The sequence below is a fragment of the Vidua macroura genome, chromosome 1 (genome assembly GCF_024509145.1).
Source record: "Vidua macroura isolate BioBank_ID:100142 chromosome 1, ASM2450914v1, whole genome shotgun sequence".
Lineage (NCBI taxonomy): Eukaryota > Metazoa > Chordata > Aves > Passeriformes > Viduidae > Vidua > Vidua macroura.
In genome coordinates this window covers 133,289,873-133,309,239 of record NC_071571.1, presented here as the reverse complement: position 1 = coordinate 133,309,239, position 19,367 = coordinate 133,289,873, and the positions used below count along the sequence as shown (strand labels likewise).

The 19,367-nt window shown below is 47.8% G+C and overlaps 1 long non-coding RNA gene across 1 annotated transcript; it reads right to left on the bottom strand.

Annotated features, from left to right (window-relative positions):
• Positions 1 to 10,960: 10,960 nt before the first annotated feature.
• On the bottom strand, positions 10,961 to 15,773 carry LOC128814061 (uncharacterized). The gene is made up of 3 exons (XR_008439257.1): positions 15,695 to 15,773; positions 15,366 to 15,520; positions 10,961 to 11,024 (listed from the first exon to the last, which is right to left on the bottom strand). It is a non-coding gene; the product is annotated as an uncharacterized LOC128814061 (long non-coding RNA).
• Positions 15,774 to 19,367: the final 3,594 nt, after the last annotated feature.

Below are 19,367 nucleotides of genomic sequence, written 5' to 3'. Positions count from 1 at the left end.
TCCAGGATCCTTTCTAGTCAAACTGCACTTAATTAGGGAAACCCCTGGAAGTCAGATAAAAAGTTAAAATTGATGCCTAGATGGCCATTTGGTGGTGACAGAAAATGTATATGGGGAAGGGTGGCTTCCAGTGATCACCCAGATGAAGTCTGTGATGAGTTCACAGCCCCTCAACACTGTGCCTCATACCTCTAAAGAGCCACACTGATTCATGAGTCACCTTCTCCTTTATCCTATAATACCTTAGGATTGATAACAAAGGGAAGAGAAAAATAAGTTGCTGTGTTTATTTTAGCCTATTAGTTGACTTAAAAAGAAACTTTACTGTAAAAACTTTAGACTAAAAAAGATCTGGATTTTCTATCTCTGGATTTCAATATTTTTTTCTCTTTTCTTTATCATATGGATGAAAGAAGGTGGCCAATTACTGAATTGCCTGTTCACTGGTAATTCTGTATATATGGTATTTTGTTGTAAAAGGATGAGGAATCTTCCCCAAAGAAGTTCAAGAGCTCATTCTCTTGGTTCTTCTTCTGAAGTTGTGCTGCTTCTCTGTCTCCATGAGCACTTGGAGTGGGCAATGTGTGTGCTGAGCACCTGCTGCTGACCACAGGAGAGCCCCAAGGGCTGCACCCCCAGCTGTGCCTCACTTCCCTGAAACACAGAGCAAATTCCAGCAAAGCCATGAAGTTCCCCTCCCAGCAGGCCAGCACAGTGGATGCCTGAGGCAGTTGTGCAGATCAGCCAGTTAATGCATTATGGTCATTAATGTCTGGGACATGAACATCCTGTCCAAGGCTGGCAGTGTGAATGACAAGTCAGCCAAGGAATGGAGAGCCAGTCCTGAGCCGTCAGGAAAGCATAAGGGCATGGCCATCACTGTCATCACTGATGCAGTGTTCCAGGCTGGTCCCCCAGGAATTCAGTTTGTTTGAACCTGGAGTGATAATGTGACCAACCTCCTTCCCCTGCCTGTCAGCTCCTCCTCCCCTGGGGAAGGCACTGTGAGGGATAAACCCCAAGGAGCTGGATGGATTTCCTACAGGCCTCCAGTGCTGACTGCAGGTCACCCACAGAAGGCCAGCCAGAGAGAGGGGCCAGCTCTGTGCTGCAGTCACACTGACCCTCACCGGTGCTCCCTGTGTTTTCTGGGATGATAATAGGAAATTATATTTTCTTGGTATGATAATGAGGAAGCCTAAACTCTTCTCTGCCCTTAAAAGCTGTCCTTAAAGGTCACACCTGAGACATTGGCAGAGAAATTCAGTGTGGCTGACTGCCTTGCTCCTGCTCCTATTCCCTGGCTAAAGAATGGAATTCTGTCTGCAGGGCTGCGAGGTTTGACTTAAGCTTATGTAAGAGATCTTTTTAATTGAAATGTTTAATTACAGCATTTATTATTCAAACAAGGAACTTTAAGATGTAATTAAAACCTATACAAAATGACAGATATTTTTGAGGGTGCGTAAGCTGAATTTGGAACAGACTCAATGTCACATATGGAGCAAAAGCTACATCACACCCTCCCTAACAAGGTTCCTGGAACAAATTAAAGAATCAGTTAAGAATCCTTCATGATGAAATGAAATGTCCAGGAGATGAGCCAGATGACCTTCTCTTGATTCAAGAAATGTCTGTTACACTCTGATGATACATTTTTCTTTTATTTGCAAGTCCTGCAGAGTTGACTCTGATACTGGGGTTTTTTTGTGATAAGATCCTCTTTAATTATGTCTTTTCTATCATGTGGTGTGTGCTAAGGCTTCCAGTTGTGTCACAGACTGAAACCTCTTCTTATAAGACCACATGCATCTGACAATAAAACACAAAAACCACCAAAATAACAAATCGAGAAGTTACCAGATTCCCTAATGCAATTTATGGTGTGTTACAGCAAGAAATAAAATCTACATTTCAAAAAAATGAAAATGTTGCCTATTGATGAAAAACCAAGTGTTTTTGTAGTTACTCAAGAGCTACTGTTGAAAGTATTTGACACCCACCTTCAGCTGCCTCTGTGAGGAGAGCCTGAGGATGCTGTGCACAGGTCTGACTATTCTGTAGCTGAGGAAAGAGCACTGAGAAAAGGGTGTGTTGTTTCTCAGAAGTCTCAGAAGATGCAGAATTATCTAAGAGAAGAGGAAAACCTCTCAAGAAATGCTTCTGCTGTTGAAAATGGTAGCAAATGATGTGCTGGGCTCTACAGGGCATATCAAACACATGCCCTGGGGGCTTGAGATCTCAGCTGCATCTGCAGAATTCCTCCAGAGGCTGAATATGATGCTGAAGTTCATTTCTCTGTCCATTATTGTCTGGCAGCTCCATCTGCTATGTGCAACCTCAGTGGAGAAATGTCCAGAGACCTAAGCACTAAAGCCTTGATGCCTACAAATGAGCACTGTTGGCAGTTCAAACTGAAATTTCATTTTCTGTATTCAATAAAGAATTCTAGCTCTTCTGGTAGAGCAGCAGCATGTTTTCTGTCCAGAACACCCAAAATCTTTCTTTTTGCCATGCTTATAGGACAGCATCATTATCTGTCTCATGGCAGCAAGTAGTTGGTGTGGTAGGTCATGGACTAGAAAGATTTCAGGCTCCACATTTCAACACCACATCCAGCCTAATGGAGTAGTTTCGAACCCAAAGACCCCTGGCCAGTATTCCTCAGCATGGAACAATAGAAGAGGCCATGGTGCTGAACTGTAAAGCATCTAACCTTTGGACTTGGTACTGTAGATGGAGAAGGCAGAGCGGGAGTGTCCCCTCCACCTGTCTGCAGGAGCAGGCTTCAATGTGCAGGGTTATCCCTGTGGTCCCCTCTAAAGCCAGCAGAAGAGAATGGGTCCCTCTACATGGGTGACTAATGCTGTGTGTAACACAGTGGCATCTCCTGGAGATGCCCTTCCCCCATGTGATGGGCAAGTGAAGCCATGTTTCTGATGGCTGAAGTCAGAGGAGCTGCCCCACTGCATCTTGCTCGTGCCTGCTCTGTTTTGTGTGCGCAGCCTTGTCCACTGCCCTTTGCCCCCCATCAGTGCCAGGCTCCCTGTGCTTACAGTCCTGGGAGCAGCGGTGGCGGGGCTCCGGAGCTGCTGTGCGTGAGGCGCTCCAGAAGGGCACCCTCTGCAGGGCTGGAGGCGACAATCCGAGGAGCAGCGGGATTCTTAGCGCTGTTGTTTTTATAACAAATTCCCTCGCTTCCAAGCAGTGGGGAAAGAAACTCCTGCAAAATCCTCCCGGTTTCTTTCAACTCTGTGTTTCTGTGGCCGAAGCAGGAGATCAGTGGAGCCACCCCTTGACAGAGTTGGTGCCTGCAGTGACCCTTGTGCCTACAGACAGCCCAGGACCTCAAGAAGCTGTTTCTTGCCAAAATCATGATCTCTAGATAAACAGAGGAGCTGTGCAGACAATAAACTTTTGATTCAACCTGTCATACACGCACATCCAAATGCTGCTGAGAGTCAGTATTGAAGCAAAAAAAGCATTTGGGAAACCTGCAAATGGGACCTGGACACATTTTTCTTATTAATTCAAAGCTGTCTGCAGCATGTGGGTGCTACCTGCATGGAGTGGTGCTTGCCAGGACACTGACCTCCTCTCCCCTGCAAAATGAGGGAAAGGAGCGCTGGCGCCCCCCGCAGCCCCCACGCAGGTGAGGGGGAGCACGGACAGGCCAGGGACAGAGGCTGGTCCTTGCGCTGTGCCACGCCACGTCCCGGGCAGGGAACCGGCTGTTCCTGAAATCAGCACAGGCCGTGCTGTTGTCTTTCAGAGAAACTGTATTGGAAGCTCAACAAGGCAGAAAGTACATGCTGCAGATGGAGAGCAAAAGCATCATGGCAAAAATTGTAGTTTACATTGCAAGGTAAGATTTGCAGTCCTGCTGTTTCTTTCCCAGGAGGACTGCGCTATCCTACACATCTCTTTGTGTGGTTTCATAATCAGAAAACTGATGTAGCTGAAAACCGAGCTGTATTTTCTATGGTGAGGTCCCTGATTGTGAGGGCATGAAGCACAGCATCAGCACCAGGAGTGGAGGAACACCCTTTGTGATCACAACCCATTAGGGAACACAGCCTGCATGCAGAGCCTGATCCTGCTACCTTGCAACAGCCACATGCAGTACTCGGCTGCTCCATCCCGTGGAGCAAAGCCGTATTTTGTGTGAGCATTTAGGATCTAAACCAGACTGATTCATCCATGAGCCACTCCTGTGTGAAGCAGAGGTCACTCAATGCTGGATCCTGTCCCACACACACTCTACTCCTGTGTAAGAAATAAATCAAGGCTAAAAATGTTTACAGTTTTTTTCTATTCCTGAAAAGAAATTAGGTTAGGCAATAAAAAAGCACTTTGCTTCACCATTTTTTTCTCAAAAGGAAAGAGGAAGGTGAACTTTCTGTTTATAAACAACACATGTTGAAGGGTTTTCTAAGAGTTTATCTCATCCTCATGTTGTGTTGTTACTTAATGAAAACAACATGCTGGTGAGATCTCTTAGCATTTGCTGCAGGATTATGATTTTGGGGGCATGCTGCAGTAACCAGCATGAGCTGGAGACAGAAGCCATGAAAGGTTTGTAGGGAAACAACTCATGCATTGTATCAGATCAAGTTTATATTGTAGATGTTGGGCACAGCATCTCTTGGTGCATTTTCACTTGATAATCTCTCCACGACACATAGCCAGGATCCTGGGTGAATGAAGTGAATTTTACAGTGTTTGCTATCTCCTACCAGCTCAGTTGCAAGAAAGGGGATGGGAAAGAGAGAGTGGGGGATTAATTTGGTTTCCATTGCCCTTCACAACACCTCACCCACCACAATGAGGGCACTGAGGTGCCCCGACTCCAGTACCTCTTCCAGAAACAACACAGGATTGTTCCCACCTGCCCTCATCAAAAACCAAAACTCTGGCATTGCCTGCAAGTGAGGGGGTTGCTGCTTGTCGAGATGAACCATGGTAACTGAAAAGAAGGTAGTCTCTAGGGGTTCTTAATATTCCTAAATTCCTAAAGTACATGTGCAGTAAGATAAAAAAAGCCTAATTCATTTTGCATTTGAATAAGTTCTTTGGTGAAGAACTTTCATTTCACTATCAAGAAGACTGGCAACAGCAAAAATTTAGTGGCAGCTCTCACCTGAGATCAAGACAGTCTGAGAAATTGCCTTTGAAAACACACAGCTGGAGGGAAAGGTACAATCCAGACATTGTTTTTCATGCTTTATAAACATGATGATATAGCAGCTTCAGCAGTTGATGTTAGGATTGCAGCTGCTTGGCCGAAGCCGTGCTGAGCCGCTGTGACCTTGGGCAAGAACCGCTGTCCTGAACGGTACCTGTGGGAGGCACGAGCAGGGGCCACTCTCCTGCCCAGCTGTTTGCATGGCAGAAGTGAATGTCCCAGCTCCTGCAGCCCCTCTGCTCCCCTCACCAGCTGTCAACCACCAGAGCCCCCATGAGACACCGGTGGATGCTGAGGCTGAGGCAGAGCCCTGGGAGGCTGCCAAGAGTGCTCCTTCACTGGCGAGAGCAGCAGTTGTCTTCCCTCACTGAGGTCTGCTGAAATGGACACGCTTATGTTGGAGTTAAATCCCAGGCTTTGGGGTGTTAGCAATAATTTACGCTGCTGAAAAGGAGACCATGAGATCATCTGAAGTTGTCTTTTGTGAGTTTAAAACTACACTGTCTGGGATGTGATGAATACTGCTCACAAAGACTCAGGCGACCACCCAGGAGTTAATATGATTAAGATCATTTATTCCTTTTGCAATTCTAAGAAAGCTTTCAGGTTCATCAAGTGAGTGGCTTCTGTTCCTTTTATCCTGAGATAGGTACACCTACTAGAGCTCGCTGTGTGTCACTTTGACAAAACACATTTTCTGAGCCTTATTTACATGAAAAAAAAAATCCAGATTATTATAAACATTTCTATTCACATCAAAAGCATTTTTATTTTGCAAGCATTTCTTTGTTATTTCCTTTGCTACTGAATCACAGCTGCTGAGAGGGATGCTGGCATGTTGCTCAGCCTTCCTGCCCACTGCTGCTGCACCAGTGGGGTTTCCTTTCCTGCACAGGGATGTCAGGTCCACCACCAGTGGCCCAGGGACATGTGCATGCTCAGAATAACCCCTGCACCATCCAAGCTGAAAGCTTCAGCCCCAGGAGAGTCAGGAAGAGCTGCAGGATCTGATGTCCCAGAATTTTCTGCCCAGGTTTTCCCATGCACGTGTGGGGTGAGCATCCCTCCTGCCCCACCATGAGCATTGATGACCAGAGGTGAGAGGCAGACACGAAGTCTCAGCAGGGAGCCAGGAGGAGGAGCGAGAGCCTACAGCACCCAGCCCCTGCTGAACCGCAGCTCCTGTTCTGGGCACTGGGCAGCAGGGCAGGGGCAGCAGGAGAGGTGCTGCCTGAGCAGGGCCTGGGAGACACAGCACCTCGATGCTGAGTGCTGTACTGCTGGGACAGGGCCTGGCCTGACATCTGGAGAAACAGAGGAGACCAGGAACTCCTTTCCAAGGTGAGAACTGGCTCTGGTCAGCCCTGGGAAGAACATGGTAATGTGGCTGCTGGGCCTCGCCTGCAGAGCTGAGCTGCAGTGAAACAGGACATGGCCCACAGGTACAGGTGCCGCGACAGCAGAGTGGCATCTGGCTTTGCAGTGTGATTCCACAGCTGCAGTGGGGTATGTTCTTTTTATTATTCTGCTGATAGCATGCTTGTTCTCAGTTGTCTCCCTGTGAAGACCCTGCAGTCAGTCACACGAGATGTTACATAAGCCAGTTACTAATTTCTTCAGTGACTGAAATACCAGCTGGCCCCCGGAATGGCTCAGCTAAAGAAGAAAACCTGGCGGGGGTGAGAGGAGGGGACAAGAAACCCCCCGCAAGCCCAGCAGAGCGTGGGATGCAGGTAGCAATGGCAGCTAAGCTGAGAACGGGAATTGCACCTGCCCAGCAGAAGGAAAACTTAACCCATGCAGCGTGTTTTCAGCACAGCTGTGAGCCGGGCCGATGCCCAGCTGCTCCCTGCACCAGTGCACCGCTCTCCTCCCCCATGCCCTAAAGAGTCTTTGGCTCTCACTGCAGTGACCACATAAACTTCTCAGTCCTTCAGGTCCAAGCAAGGCAAGCAGGCTGCAACCTGCCTGGGCAGAGGTGATGCCACCTCCTGCCCCTGGGGAGGAGCAACCCCGGGCACCAGCACAAGCTGGGGTCAGATGGCTGAGAAGCACAGGGCTGCTCACAGCAGTCTTCTGCACCCTTTCATTCTTTCTGTCTTAAGTAATTTGTTTTATAAATGCATTCGTTTCTCAGCCTATGCCCTCAACAGTTTGATATTGCTGTGCACTGCAGCGCTAAGCAATACCCTCTGGCAGGAGCCTGCTCCCAGTGAGCATGGGGTGTCAGCATGGTGGGGCCTTGGAGCTGGGAAATCCAGCCTGTACCTGTACAGGTGAAAGAAACCAGACTGGGGGCACTGGGGATGCAGGATGGCGATGTCTCAGCAGCCCAGAGAAGCTGAGCTAAAGTCTTTTGGATGGCAATTCCTCACTGCTGGAGGTCATCCCCTCGTGCTTGGAGCCTCATGATGTCCTCGTCCATGCCAGGTTTGTGCATGGTCTCAGTAGTAGGATGGGGAAGTTTTGTCAGGGGTCCCATCCAACCCACACAGCCCTGTGACAGCCTGCCAAGGGTTCTCCTGGGTGTCTGCAGCGCCAGAGACTGGCTAACAACTGAGTAATCATACAAGCTAATTACAGAGTTCCTTTTGCCCACTACAATAAAGTGCTACCTCATAATTAAAAATAAAGAGAATGGCAATCCTAATTATTAGGCTTTCATTAAGCTGACAGAGGGATATATGGCACTGCAAGGACTGTTCTTGTGACCTGCTCTCAGTCCTCACCCACTCCTGCCCATGACAATCCTGGAGAAGCCCAGAGCAATTTCTCCCACTGAAAGCAGAGGGTGAGTAATGCATATCCATGTAGACCTCACTAAATGCCATATAGATTGGAGGATCAAGAGGAATCTGCCCTTGAGCATTCCTCAAACTTCAATGCCTGCTTGTTGGCCACCTTAGCAGCTCATGCATTGCAGGTTTAACATAACCATAAATTACACCATGTTTCATGTCTTCACATCCACATGGAAAATAACCACAGCGTGGTGTGTCTTTGTGCTTAAAATACCACAGCAAATACACTGTGTTGTTCTTTCCAGCTTTGCCGAGCAGCCTTACGCCCGGCGTGCTGGGGAAGGAAGAGCTGTGTGGGGCTGTCTCTGGCTGCCTCTGCCTAAGTGCCAGGTACAGGCAACTTCTCTGGAGGTAGGACAGCTTACAAGCCTAGCAGTTGTAAGTCTTGCTCCCACTAATAATGAAGTGGTATGAAAAAGTTAGCACTTCGGCGCTTGTAAGGCAGCACAGAAGAGATACCAGTTATTCCTATTCAGCAAACACTGAACTCACATTAAGATGCCCCCATTACAGGAAAGACACTTTCACAAGGTCTGTCTCAACCTTTCCCTTGCAAGATACAACTTTAGCCAAAGATTTGAAGGCTTCAGATGTAAGCTGTGAGCTGAGGAAGTGCTGCTGCAGTCAGAGCTTGGGGTGCAAAGGACAAAAATTTGGCTCTTGGAGGCCTCTCAGTCTGGGCAGACAGTGGATTTCCCCATATTCCTTAATGGGCCTCTTCAGGTATGCATACAGGTCCCATTCATCCAAGCAGGCAGCACTTCCCACCAGCAGGGCCTTCAATTTCAACTGGACAAAACACACCAGAGCTCCCTGCTGAAGAGAAGTGTGTCCCAGCCCTCAGTCCATAACAAAGTGAATCTGATACCATCTCAACAGACAGGGCCAGACCTGCAGAGACAACTCTGTTTTCTGGGAGCTGGGCTGAGCACCTGAGGTTAGAGCAGCCCCATGGTTTTGCACTGCAACCAAGCAGCTCTGGGGTCTGTTTGCCACATGGCACTGAAAACAACCAAGCAAACCTGAAGCTGCTGCAGCACTGCCTTTGCCACTGTGCAGGTTGGAATGCTGAAAAAGAGGAATCAAAATGATGAAGTGTAAATGTCTGAGAACCAGGGAGAACTAAGATAAGGTATGCCTTATCTTATGCCAAGGCAGTCCTGTAAGCCAGCAACCTGTGGGGTGACTGTGCTTCACTGACCCTGGCCCTCTGCACCTGGTCCCTATTCCTTCCTGCCCAAGGCCAACCCTGCCCAACCCTGATGATTCCGTGCTTGCTGTCTACTTAGAAGCAGCCAGGAACAGCTTACTCCATGTGTCTGAGGCCCTGACTGAGGAGCACCCTGACCTGAGCACTCTGTTCTGGTACTCAGAGTGCATGGATATGTTACCTGAGCCAGATTTCCTTTCCTTCCTTGTTAATCAGTGCTGATTGATTGATTTGGCCTCACTCGCCCCACATTTGGAAGATGAGAGGCAGCATCAGTCTTGATGGAGCACACGTATTTGCTTTCAGAAAGCCACCAGCACCCTTTTGAACATAGCCAGATATGTTACCCAGCATAAAAAAGAAATCATCATGTAAAAGAGATGGAGAGTTGCCATGTGCCTGCCCATCACTCCAGCACCTCTGCTTGGAGCAGGACCAACAGCAACGTGCCCAAGTGTTGTCAGGAGCCCTGAAACCCTCTTCCCCTCGTGCCACACCGAGACTTCTCTCAGTGCATTTAGCACTTACCATCTGGACCAGCTTTTTCCATTGTCCTTCACCTGGGGATGCAAGAGATTGGGAGCACAAAAATGGTGTGGGGACTTGGTATTTCTGCATGGGGCTGGAGGTAGCACTGGGGAGATCAGCAGGCATCCAGCTACCCCAGGGAACAGGACAGGGCAGGGCCGGAGTGGGTTGTGGAAGGAAGCAGTGGTTTTCATCAGCAGCACGAGGGGAAATCCAGCAAGACAGCTGCTTCTTCAGTGCTGGAGCCTCCCAGGGGCCACATTGTCTCGCTGAAAAAGGAGCTCATGTGCTGGAATAGCAAAAAATTGCCTCTGGGGTTATATATTCACTGGCCACAAGCTGGTGGTGGAGTTACGAGCATGAACACAGTGACTTCCCAGCACTCATAGCACAGTGCCTAGAGGACAGGCTGTCTTTGCTCCCACATATCTCATTCCCTCTCATCCCCAGCAGTGTGATGGTACAGGGGACATGCAGTTGGTGGCCTCTGAAGGGCAACTCCAGCCAGCCAGGAACCCTATGCTGAGCTTCTCTCACCACAGGAGGGGTAATGTCAGCCTCTCCTTTGCCTGCACCCAGCCCAACTCTGGCCCAGGGGCACAGGTGCCCTGCAAGCACTGGCAGCCTGCAGAGAGAGGGGCTGTGCTCTGGGGACATGCCTTGGGGACATGCCTGGGGAACATGTCTGAGGGGATGGACCATGGGCTGGTGGGAGCAGGCTGAGGCTTTTTGATTCAGTTATTCCTATCCAACTGGGAGCAATCTTGGACATTCCTTCAGGGCATCACACGGTTTAGAGGAGAAGCTATCCTCAAGAGTAATAATTTTGCACATTTTAACACAGAAAGAAGAGCAGCCCCCCACCCTCTGCCACAAGAAAGTGGATGGCAGGAGACCCAAGAGATGTAAGCTTCCCCTGGGCAGAGGAACAGTGCTGCCAGGAAAATGAAGTGAGTTTAAAAGCCTGGTGTCATCTTCCTTTCTCCATGAAGGTTGCAGAACATGGCCATTTGGAGAACAGCAAAAGGAAATCAGCATTTAAGGGCAACCTCTCCTGTTCTGCTTTTACCTTCTTTCTAAAACCTCTAAAGGGTGTGAAGCAACAGGAAGGAAGCCAGAGGAGCAGTAAAGGCGGTGAGATCTGTGTGCCATTGATTCATTACTCACAGAACAGGGATAACAATCAACTGTGAAAAAAGTGAAGGCTGAAGGAGAGCTCAAGAAAGGAGTAATCAGCTGCCACTGCTGGGAGAAAGGTCCTCTCAGGATACTGACTTGTAACCATCAGCTTGAATTCAGCCTGTCAAATAAACATAGATTGGATTCAAGCTGGAGTAATAGTTGTACAGGTGAAAAAAGAGAGGTGTCCAGACCCATACAACTTGAACTTCAGGGGAAGCAGAGCCCATCCTCCCACATTCAGTCCTGAGATACAGTGAAGTGGAAACCAGCAGCAAATTTTGGACATGAATCAGATGTTTACAGAAACATATGCAATTTTTGAGATCCCAGCTTCTGGATCAAGCTTCCGTGTAAATTATAGTTCTGCTTTTCAAAAGACAAGGTAGGGAGTGTTAATTAGCCAAAAAGTTCTTGCACCAGTCTTTTGTAAATGGTGTTATAGGGCTATAATTTTCCGTTCAGCTCTCCAGGCAAGCTCTTGCAGATAGGATCTCATTCCCTTCTGGATTGTTACTGGATTTCAGAGAAATGTTTCAATTGCTGTCAGAGAAACAAATGACTAGACAGGTCTACCTGGCAGGCTCTGTCATATAACACACAAAGAACTCCAACCTTGGTCCAGCAAAGGGACCAAAAAGCACATAAACATTCCCACAGAAGTCAGTGTAAGGAGTCAGCAACCTCTGGATCAGGCCACCAACAATGCATGAAGGAGGAGCCACCAAGTGGCAAATACTGCCATCTCTGGATATGGTTCTTCAGAGGGATGAAGTGGTGAGTTTCCAGTCTCTACACCTCTGCTCTGTGACACTGGATTTCACTGAAAACATTTTAAGTTTCTCCAACATGGGCCTCACCCTCCTTGTTTACAGAAATTCATGAGGCATTTAATTAAAAAAAATAAAAAAAAAGCTTCTTATTAAAGTAAGGAAACCATGACAAAGAAAGGTATATCATTGGTAAAAACAAATACAGCTTGCCTGGCAGAACAGCTATCCTGTTATGTCATCCACATGGCACAACCAGGGGAAGTCATAAATAGCAGCAGCAGTAGTGCCTGGGAGCTGCATCTTGGCACCAGTGCCTCTGGCCACCTCCTTCAGGCTCCCAGTGGTTGACAGTGACATAGAGGGCAGGGCACAGCTAGAAAATCCCCATGAGCCCTCTGCCCCCGGCTCAGGCAGGGCAGGCCCCAGGCTGAGCTCTCATGGGGGTTGCAGCAGGCAGGCTACCACCAACCTATTCCTGGTCAAAACAGCAGTGGAGAACAAAGCTCTATTGAGAAACACAGATTTTCCTGGTGCAATAGCTGAAAAGCACAGAGGAAGAGATGGAGAAAGTAACCAGTTTTAACTGGTTGACCTGACACTTAAGATAATGGTATATAAATGTAGCCTTGGGTGTGATCATCCCTGTTCACAGCAGGGAGAAAGCCTTTGTACCACTACTAGGATAGTGGACTAAAGAATGGTAGGAAGGGAGCGAGCAGAGCCAGCAGAGCCTCTGTGGGCTGTCTCTCACACCAAAGCTGGGAACAAAGGGTACCAACTATTCATTTATTTTGGGACAGCTTTGTTAAGGGTGCAACTATGTTCATGGAGAATAGTGAAGGAAACAGCCTGAGCACCATTCTATTACTTGCACATTTTTACAAAGGTGTTGAGAGACATGGATGTACATGAGCACGTAATTGTAAGACTCTCATAATAAGGGACAAACAGAGATCCAGACCCTGCCCAGTACTCTTGAGTGATTCCCTCTTTCTTTTGGGTTTCAGACTAGCACACTTCACTGGCAGCATGAAGAGCACGACAGTCACAATTAATGGCTCAGCTGATGGACAGCAGTTTGGGAGCTTTGGTAATCTGAAATGTGTTGCCTTGTGTAGGGTCAAGCCCAGCTCAGCATATGGGATGGAACTAAAGATATAAAGATTTTTTTTTTTTTATGATGAGGGTAGCAAAACACTAGAACAGCTGTGGAGAGAAGTAATGGATGCCCCATCCTTGGAAAGATTCAAGGTCAGCTTGGAGTTTTGAGAAACCTCATATACTTGAAGATGTCCCTGTCTGTGGCAGCACGGTTGGACAAGATGATTATAAGAGATTCCTTCTAACACAACCTATTCTGTGATTCTAAGTTGCTAACTTGACTGCTTCAAATCCTGTGTCCCTAGCCTAAGATCTGTATTTAGTCAAGATACTCACTCCTGGCTCAACAACCAAGCCAAACTTCATCTCCACCACCTGTGTGAAGGTCATAAAGAGGTAGGTGTGATACCTACTGGTTTTCAGTCCGGGAATTGTTCCCAGGTGGAGATTCAAAGCACAGTCTAGTTCATGAGCAGCACATGGAGGCAGCATTTGCTCCAGCACCTTGATGAGGCAGGGGGCATTCTGCACCAAATAAAACTAAGCTGGAACCTCTCTGCTCCCAGTTTGTCCTTCAGGTGATTTCCTCAGTGACTGAGAGAAAAATCTTGCAGAATCTCCACAATAACAATAGGAAATGCTTAAAAACCAGGCTGTGGCTTCAAACAACCTGTATGTTAAATGCTTGTAGGAGAAGGACTGGGACACAGGAAACTGTGCCAGGCTCTTGAGAGCTGGTGATTCATGTTCAGCAACCACAACCTGGCCACAAACTTCTGTGCCAGCAAAGAATGGGGCAGGAATCAAGGGGCTTCAAATGGTCCAAGCAAACAGCTAAGGATCTGTCAGGAGGCTGAGCGAGAAACAATACAATAATTAAAAAAAAAAAAAAAAAAAGAAGTAACTTAGAGAACAGAAAACTCTTGGATGGGACTCTTGTTCTGACCAATTTGAAGAGGGGGGAAAGGGGGATAAAGAGAAGCAATTTGCAGATGCATGTGGTGTGAGCAGTGCAACAAGGGAAAGGGGAGCTGCAGAGTGCCTCACCACCAGCAGCAGGCCTGGCAGTGAGATGAGGGAGGGGGGTCACCCACACAGGCAGCTGGGTTCAGCTGGGTTCACTTCTCCCCATGGCTCTTCTGCTGGCATCAAGTACTTCCTGCAGGTTGCTCAGAGGTGCCTGGAGATGGCCCAAATCTGTGCCCTGCCTGCACAATGTGCTGGCAGCCTGTTGTCTTAGCTAGGACTCAGCATTTCCAGGCCATCCTCTTCCCCATGTTTTCCTCCCCCACAGCACAGCTGGGGGACAGCAGTGTGGAAGGAGCACAGGGTGCTGGCTGCTTGGACTTGCTCTGTTTAGGTAATGGCAAACTCTTTCCTTCAGGGAAGGGAGTTGCACAACCGGTTGTGTATTCCTGCCTGCTACAGTTTCTCACCATACAACCCTGCCTTCTGATAAGCCAAGCAATACATGTCAGGGCTCCTGTTTGCTCCCTAGCAGTCAGAATTAGTGGTATATTCCTGCTATAAAAAATACTGGCTTTGATTTGGACCCAGCAATAAGAACAAAGATGGAAAGGGGATAGGAAGGAAAACTGAAGAGCGGAGATGAGTACCAGGGACAAGTAACTGGACATCGGGTAAAGCATGGATATAAATCCCTTTCCAAGGGAACAAAAAGCAGAAAAGAAAGCCTTTCATTTTGGTGCTCCAGTCCCAAACAGCCACCATTTGGCTACAGTGGCAGAAGGCTTCATCTATGAAGGTGGGATAAATGTAAAATTATACAGAAAATCAGGAAAGCCAAAGCTAATTAGCAGCAGAATTTCCTGTGGAGTGGTCTGTTTTGGGACACTCATGCCTTCCTAGGGTTGATGCTTCTGGAGCAGAATGCAGGATTGTTTCCACTCTCAAAATTACAGAATTACTCAGAAAGGGAGAGTGAAGAGCCATGGGAAGCCAGCCCTGTTTTTCTGTTCCACATTCCATAGCCAAGGGTAGCTGTGGATTCTTCACAGAATCACACAATGGGTAAGGTTGGAAGGGACCACTGGAGATCATCTAGTTCTACCTTGTGAATGAGCTGTGTCTCCAAAGCACATTACTCAGGATTGTGTCCAGGTAGCTTTTGAATCATTCCAGGAGATTCCACAGCCCCTCTGGGCAGCCTGTTCCAGTGCTTTGTCACCCTCATAGCCAGGAATTCTTCCTCATGTTCAGACAGAGCTTGTTGTGCACCAGTTTCTTCCTGCTGTCTCTTGTCCTATTGCTTGGCACCACCAGGAAGAGCCTGGCTCCATCCTCTTGACACCCATCCTTCAGATACAGACATTGATGAGGTCCCCCTCAGTCTTTCCTTTTCCAGACTAAACAGGCCCAGCTCCTTCAGCCCTTCCTCATAACTGAGGTGCTCCAAACCCCTAATCAATTGGACTAGATGATCTCCAAAGGCAACTTCCAACCCTAACCAACCCTGTGATTCTGTGAATCACCTCCATTACCCTCTGCTGGAGCCTCTCCAGTACTTCCCTATCTTTCTTGAACTAGAAATCTCAGAACTGGACACAGAACTTCAGGTGAGGCCTCACCAGGGCTGAGCAGATGGACAGGATCACCTCCCTCGACTTCCTGGCACCCTATCCCAATGCACTCCAGGATAAGTTTGGTCTTCTTGGCCTCAAGGGCACTCCTGGCTCACAGACCGCTTGTTGTCCACCAGGACCCCCAGTGCAAAGGCTTCCTCCTGGATTTGGGAAATATTTGGATAATAATCTGGCAACATCTTGTCTGTGCCCCAGGGAAGAAATTGAAGCTGTTGAGTCTGAACTGCCCAGCCAGCTCTTATGAAGATGGACAGGGAATTGCTTTTATGCAAAACAGCTGAAAAAGTGACAACTTGTTTTTGAAGACCAGTAACCTGGCTGCAGTGGCACTATTGCAGGAAGCAGAGGCTGTTGTTAACCTTTTCACTCCATGGAAGCTGTGCTGCTGCCACGTGAAGCTGGCTGCAACACTAGGGAGAACGGGGATTGCTGAACAACACCCAGCGTAAACGCCACGGGGCAGTGATGTCAGAAAAGACATGAAGGAGTTAGAACTCCCCCATCCCTCCCTTGCCAGCTATGCTAGCTGGCATCAGTGCCCTTGGGCTTTGTTCTTTGCCAGCATGAGATGGAAGATGATTTTGGATCACCATGCTCACTGTTTGCTGCAGATCCCTTGAGAGTCTGCCAATGTGCTGTACCTGCTTATTCATGCCCATGCAGCATGTACCACAGGCAGAGAGCACAAAAACATCAGCAGCAGAGCTGAAAGGTGCAGCTGGGTGAAACAGACTTGTACTTACAGAGAAAAATACCTGAAAAAAAACCCTAGCCAACTAGAAGACACCAGTCTATATCCATGAGTAAGTCAGATCCTTGTGATGATCAAAGACCTGTTATTTGGCTTTGCATTTTTGCCTCTCCAAATCCAAGTACACGTTCATCAAGACTTTCACACTCAAGATCACTGAAATATGTGAACATCCCTGCTCTCAGCACTGGGGCATCTGACCTGTTGAAGGCCCTCACACCTCACGTGCAATAGGCACAATCCAGGCTGAGAGCAGCAGAAGACGGCAGCAGCAAATTCCCATTAGGAGATCTGCACTGGGATGCCCATCCCTGTGCTGGTTGGACATCCCCTCTGGTGCTGCATGCCCAGTTCAGTGTCATGTTTGGCAAAAGTACTGGGTGCCTCCGTGCACAAAGCACATTGCTCATCTCAGTCTCTGGCACTCTGTAACAGCCAGAGGCATTTGCCACTCTTCTGAGCTCTGGATGTATTTTCAGTCTACGTTTCATAAAGGCAAGAGACTTGTATAATCCCAATGCCTGACTACCTGTTTTCTTCCCCAGTATCCCTAGGTAACCTTGATCAAATTTGGCCAAGATACCTCAAATACAGTGAAGTTCTGAAAAATTTACTGAAAATTGGTAGCTGGGCATAGAAGAAAGAGATAGCAACAAGAGACAGCAGCAGCCCTGCCCATGGAAGGGAGGCTGAGCTCACGTGGTAGGAGCTTGGTCTGGTGGCAGATGATGTGCCACTCAGCACATGCCCCCGCCTGCCTCTGGCCCAGAAGCAGCATCACTGGCAGTGAGATTTAATGGGCCAGGCAGCCTAGCAGAGCTGCATTTTGGGGAGCCTGGTTTTACCCATTCCACTGCTAAACAGCTTGTTTTGTGATGCTTTCAAAAACTGACAGCTTGCAGTATATGAAAAGAACATTTTTTTCTATATTTATATATTTCTTTGGATTGCCTTTGCAATGACATTTTAGTAGCTGTTTCGATTTCATTTTCCTTTTGTTTTGGGTTTCACCCTCATTCTACTGTAGTTAAAAAATGCCAGCCTTTTAATGGCTCATCTTTCATCTTAAGCAGTATTAAGATGAAACATTAAGCAATGTTTCAAGTATTGCTTGTCCATAGGCCTTTGCCACATCCTCAGAGGATGACAGCTAACATCCTATGCTTATTCAGAGGGTGCTGTCATTTGCATGGACAGAGCAAGGATAGATCTGGGGGGAAGGCTGCATGCGAGTGTAGTGGGAACCGGGATGGAAGGGTTTGCCTCAGAACAACTCAGAATGTCCCCCAGACTATGCAGGCCAAGCAAAGAGAGTATTGGAGATGTTTCTGAAGCTGTTATTTTGAGTGAAGTCTGTAGTGCTGGGCTAGATGCAATTCCCTCTATGCTCCTTTTCTTCCAGACCCTTTTTGGATGGGTTATACACAACCTGGTGCCATGCCTTGCCCTCCCCTTCTCCTCCCAGTCATCAGCTCATTGTGGAGCAGAGCTCGTGCAGCACTGTACAACACCCTTGGCACCCAGTCCTGGCCAAGGCGGAACAAGGCTGATGTTGCAATGAACCTCTGGTAACTCACTTCTCTGGGCCCAGTCACCAGTGGCTGGCTCTCTTACCACATCCACCAAATGCACCAGCCTGGGGGAGGAAGCCCTCACCAGGCAAGCTCCAGTGAGCTTGCATGGGAACAACAAACAATCATAACTAAGGATTTGGGATTTCTCACTAGAACACCCATAAGCTGGGCAGGTGCATACAACCTATGGATGGACATTGAGGTATTGATGCTTAGAGCAGGTTGAACATTTCTAGAAGCAAAAAAGCACCAAAACATTCAGATGCCTCTCACAAGCAGGCAGCATGTGCCACAGGCTCCAGCAGCCAGTGCTGTTGCTGTGCTCCTCTGCAGGGATGGCTGAGACTCAAGCAGTCCCAGTTCAACACATGCTTCAAAATAACAGTCCAATTGCTTCAGCTCCCCAGTCAAAGGCAGTGAATTGTCATCTTGCTTAGGAAGGGTGGGGAATTTGTATATTGTTTCATCTTTTGCTAATTTTTGCTTTACCTGGCATTTTGTTACCTGCCCCTTGGGTCTGCAGGTAACTGGACAGGTTTGACTCCCTTGCACCAGGGGAAGCAGAGTCACTCTCAGCTGGGGAGAACAGCCCCAGCTGCTGAGGGTCCAAGGACCATCTCCAGATGGGTCCTTTGCCTTGGTGGTTATCTTGGTTGGAAGGAGAGCTCCTGCTCCACTTCCAGCCCAGTGCTCCTCTTCCTCTGTTCACTGACTTCCTTTCTTTGCAGACTCATATAAAGCCCAAGGGGAAAGGTGCAAACTTGGCAAGAGGAATGGAGGCAATTCTAGGAGTCTAAATTGATGACTATACATGACAAAAAAAAACCTAAGTGTGTTTTATCTAACACCAATAATGTGGCAGCAGTGGGAGAGGAATTCAGGTCTTCAGAGAGACCCAGGTGCTTAGCTAGAGATACATCATCTATTTTCTCCACCAGTTGGGCCCTGCCCTTCTGTGAGGATAAAGGGGACATGAGCCAAACATGTTAGACATTTAATCCTGCCCTAGGCCCCTCTTACAGTTCTTAGTAAAATCCCCCTTGCTCTGGACAGTCATTGAAATCCTCTTCCCATCCCCAACCCCAGAACCTGAAACTCCTCATAACATATCATCTCTCTCTTCAGTCCTTTCACCAATACTCATCCCTTAAATCTGTCTCTTTCCCTTTTGCTCTTCTCCTTTTTTACGCAAAACAGGGTGACAAAAATTAGTGTTAATTATTTCTCCAGAACTGTGCTGCAAATTACATCATTCCACAGGAGGCCATAAGGCCATTTAGCATCTTATCAGCACTGGAACAGTTTCCCTTTGTCTCTGGGCCACCTGCTGCTATCTTGTGTCAGTTCTGACTCTGGGAGCAGATCTAAATCACTAAAACATCAAAAATCATCTCAGTGCAAAAAAAAAAAAAAAAAAAAAAAAAAAAAACCAAAAAAACAACAACAAAACAACCCTACAACCAACCAGCCCTTAAAAGGGAAGTGGTCAGGACAGCATGGGCTGGAAAATGAAAGAAAGCCCTGAATACAACAGAAGAAATGAGCAGGAAAGGAGAATGGTCCTTCTCTCGGTGGCAACAAGTCCCTGGGTATGTTCAGCAGATGATGGAACCACAAACAGTCAGTCAGTGCCCTCTAAAGGATGGCCAGTCCTGTTCTGTG